Below are 4,809 nucleotides of genomic sequence, written 5' to 3'. Positions count from 1 at the left end.
GCATCAGGCTCGGTGCTCAGTGGAGAGTCAGCTTAATATTCTCTTCCTCTCTCTGTGTCCCTCCTCACGCTTGTGTGTGCTTTCTCTCTCTCTCACAAATAAAGAAATCTTTAAAACAATACAAGATAACATTCTCAATTTCCTATGATTATTTTGTTGCCAAATAGTAACCGTTGTCATTTAGTAAAATAATGAGAACTACTTTTCTCATTAATAAAATGAATCACTATCATTTGAGAGTCTTTGCTTGAAACTTGTATAAAAAATTTGGAAGGAAATTAACAGTAAATGTTATTTTGGTTATATGAAGAATTTGCTTCTTGTTTAATTGTCCTCTGGACTAGTTTAGTTATAACTGATGTCCTTTTGAAATTGAAGTTTCAGTGACATCTACATTCTCCCTTAGGTCATCTAGTAATCACTTAAAAATGGAATAATATGGACTGAAGTTTAATTAATGAATAAAGTTGCACTATTATTCATAAGTTTGTGTTTAAATATTAGTGGACACTTTTAAAATGAAAAGAACATGGTTTAATTGGATTCTGTTATCTTTCCAATTTTATTGGCAATTTTTAAAAGAAAATGAAACACCTTAACTGAAAAACAAAGGTCATTTAATTTCCTTTGCATTGTTCAGTAATCCTTTTTAATACTTTAATGAGAACATTCATGTCAAAATTTATATATATTTCCTGCACTTTAATCTCTTTACCTTATTAAATATACTCTCCTCACTTATGTTAAATATAAAAATAAATCGCAAATGACCTACAAATCACATTTTAAAATAATATGTAATTATAACTTCAAATGTTATAAATGCAGAAGAAATCTGCTAGAATCCTTGATTTTTGTGGCAAAAAGTAACATCTCTATGCTACTTTTTACAAAGAAAAAATGCTGATTCCTATACATATATATGAACATAGAATTATAATATATATTTGCAATGCATTAAGTGTAATATTATATACCTATATCCCTCTATTTTAATTAAACAATACTAATCATTCATTGATTTAATTACCATATATGAAACACCTATCATATACCAGGCACTATGCTGGAGAAAATAATTTGACATTTAAGATAGCTAAATTTCTGGCATGACAAAGTCTGTTTTTACATGAACATCATCACCTTTGAACACCTTCTGATGAAAAAAATGAATCTTAACATTTTAAGTTAACATATGCATGGTATAATAGACCCAGTATGGGTTTTGACCAAAGACTGACATAGTTTCAAATACTTGGGTCATTTACCACCTACTGGATATATGATTATGTCAGTTACTTAAACTTTCCAAGCCTCAGTTTTCTCACGTGCAAAATAGGAAAATTAGTATAGTTGGGTGTTTTTTCTTTAGTGTCATTATTGCATGATGGTTAGACACACACACACACACACACACACACACAAACACCTAGCATGATACCTAATACCTCCTAAATACTACTCAAAGGCAGTTTTTATGAAATATCAAAGCTGTGACTTAGGAAAGATAATGTACAGTGTACTGTAGTAGTGTCCTATTGCTGCACTAACAAATCACCACAAACTTAGCGACTTAATACAAATTTGTGATCTTACAGATTTGTAGATCATAAATTCAACACAGGTCTCACCAGGCAAAAATCAAAGGGATGGCATTCTTTTCTGGAGACTCTAGGAAAGAATCTGTTTGCTTGCCTTTTCCAATCTCTAGTGGCCACCTGCATTCTTTGGCTTATGACCTCTTTTAAAAAAAGAAGTAACAGTGTATTGAGTCCTTACATTCATCTCTCTGTCCACAGGCAGAAAAGATTCACCACTACTAAGTCTTCTGTGACTGAATTGGACTCACAGAGATAATGCGGGATAATCTTCCATGTCTCAAAGCCTGTAATCTTAATTACATCTGCAAAGTCCCTTTTGCCACATAAGGTAGCATGTTCACGGGTTCTGGACATTAGAGCATCAACGTCTTTAGAGAGCCATTATTCTGCCTACTGCAGATACCATGGGACCAACTATAAAGTGTCTATATTGTGTCAGGAACTCAAAGGTAACGGCTGTTTGTACTGAACATTGCTGGCAATATGTTAATCAATCCTGAAGAAGGTTTCATTTCTTCCCTTACCTACATGAAAGCACAGTTTGAGAAAATTCTGCTAATTTAGAAGCAATCATAACATGGACTACCTATAAGGGAATGGTGTGCAAGGGGAATCAGAATCTAAAATAAGTCCATTTATGCTGGAATCCTTGGGCTTTCTGAAACTACCTACATATAATAATTATTATATCCTATGGCTGCAACTATCTGGACCTTTACTGTTTAAAATTTTATGCTTTCTGATAATATCATACCCCATGTCCCTCTTAACAGTCTTAGCAAGATGACATGACTGGTTTGAGTATCTTTAGGTGCATGAAGGGAACAGATGACTTTACATGGGTCTACCAGTAGTTCCATCATGTCACTATCTCACATTGTCTGTCTCCTGAACAAAGATATGATAAACAATTCAAGTAAATCATTTGTTGTCTATATTTAATTCCCTTCATCTTATAAAGGAAAGAATATACTTGCCATTTTAATAATCATTGAAATCTAGTGGAAAATCCATTTAGCCTGGTCTAAAAATCAAAGAATTTAACACAACTTCATTAAAAACTCACAAATATTTTTGGTATATCTACAAAGTTCCAGACACCAAGTTAGACACCAGAACCTCAGTAGATGAAATCAGTACATACACTGCACTCAAAGGGGCTGCACTATAATGAAGGTTGAAAATCTAGAGACTCTACCATCCCAACCCCTCATTTAAGCATTAAGGGACTGAATTCCAAAAAGATTTAAATGCGACCGGTTTCACCTTTGATGCATAATCCACCTTCATATCCACTAAAGTAGAATTCATTAGCAAGATTGGATTTTTGAGATTAGAGAGGTCAGGGCATTCAGCAGAACACTGATTCCAATTATCCTGGTAATCCAATAAAGAAAGGTGGTACGAAAGATACCAAGCACATTAATATTATTAGAGAAGCAGTAACAGAAATAACTATGGCTCCCTCGTCAAACACTCCGGGTTTTCATTCCAGTCCAGCATGTTAGCCTGTGATCTTCAGTGAAATGCTTGACCTTTCTAAGCCTCACATACCTCATTTGCAAAGCATGGAGGCAATGTGGCATAGGGGATAAAAACCCAGCCTTCTGGCTTCAGAATTACATGAATTTGAATTTTGATTCTACCACCTTCAAACTGGGAGATCTTGGGCACATCACATTCTATAATATTAATCCCACTAATATGGGAAAAATAATCATGCCTGCTTTACAGGTTTGTTACAAGAAGTAAATGAAAAATATAGAGCACCAGGGACAATGTCTGATCATGACAGGCAGTCAATAGATGGTAACCAGTGTTATTACATTTAGAGTTTGCAAATGTGAAGATTAATAATAAATGCAGATAATTTTCCCCATAAATGACAGTGTTAGAAAATTCTGCATTTTAATAATAATTCCAGATTTTAAAAGTTTCTATAACCATGGACCCTGGCCTCATCACTATATCGTTAATTTTTTGCCATTTTGAGAAGTGGGAATTTGACTTTAGAAAGGTCCAAATGGTTCACGATCATATATTAAAGTGGGAATGGAGAAAGAATTCAAACTCAGTGACCCCTGGCTCTCTGTTCACTGCTTTACCTGTTAAATTATATCACCTTGGCAGTTTAACAGTACACTGGAAACATTTTCAAGGAAGAATATTTATATATACAACTCTTGGCACCATAAATATTTGTCTGAATTTATCCTGCTCTAGGCCAATCGACACCTTATGAAACTTGTGATTTAAAAGGCTTGGATTTTTATTCATGCAATGTTAATATAATGGAAGACAATTCTATATCTCCAGCAGGAATGATTTTACAGGCATTAAGCAGGTGGCAGAATATATAAACTTTACCTTTCTTGACATTTTAAAACAATTCATATAGTTTTAAAGCATGTATATTTTTGTATAATTTAAATAGTGAAACTATTAATGACAAACAAGGATTGCAAGAAATGGGAATTTGAGGCATTTTGTTTACATTGAGTTAGGTACATATAAACTTTGATAAATGCTAATGGGAGTTACCAACATGCATTCCTTTCATAGCAATGGAAGAACATTCTGTACAATTCCAAATAACCCTTTTAACCTTGTGAAAAATGAATAAAGAACTGGAGTGTGTAAAGCACTAGAGCATAATAGGAGCAGAAATAAGTGAAGTTATTCCAGTTCATTTTCAGGCTAAATAGTAAAAAATAATTCTGAACTAGTACAATTCATGAGGCTTACACCTTAATGGTACTTTCCTCTTGAACTAGTCAATAAAGAACACCCTTATTTTTTACTACTTATTTGTCCATAACAAAATTCTGGCTTCCTTCCTTATCTTATGTACTTTCATAATACTATATTGAATTAGAAATATAATTAGAAAGTATCTACTAATCTCTCCCACAAGTATGTATTTAATACCAGGTGCCATTTATAATAATAAGTAAGACAACTGTTCCTGCCCTCTGGGAACATATAGTCTGGCAGGGAGAGCAGAAAATAAGTAAAAGATATCAATAATGTGTGATCAAAGCAAAGGTACACAATGTGATAGCTAAGGCGTGGGTAAGTGGGTGTTCTGGAAATACGCAGAAGTAAAATATGAATATATCCAAGGATTCTAATCCTAGGCAGAGAGCACCTACTGAGCAAGGCGCTGGCATTATAAAATACATACTGAGGCACTAGTGTCCAGGAACTT

The sequence above is a fragment of the Canis aureus genome, chromosome 17 (genome assembly GCF_053574225.1).
Source record: "Canis aureus isolate CA01 chromosome 17, VMU_Caureus_v.1.0, whole genome shotgun sequence".
NCBI lineage: Eukaryota > Metazoa > Chordata > Mammalia > Carnivora > Canidae > Canis > Canis aureus.
The sequence above is the reverse complement of the archived record's forward strand: the minus strand, read 5'-3'. Positions refer to the sequence as shown.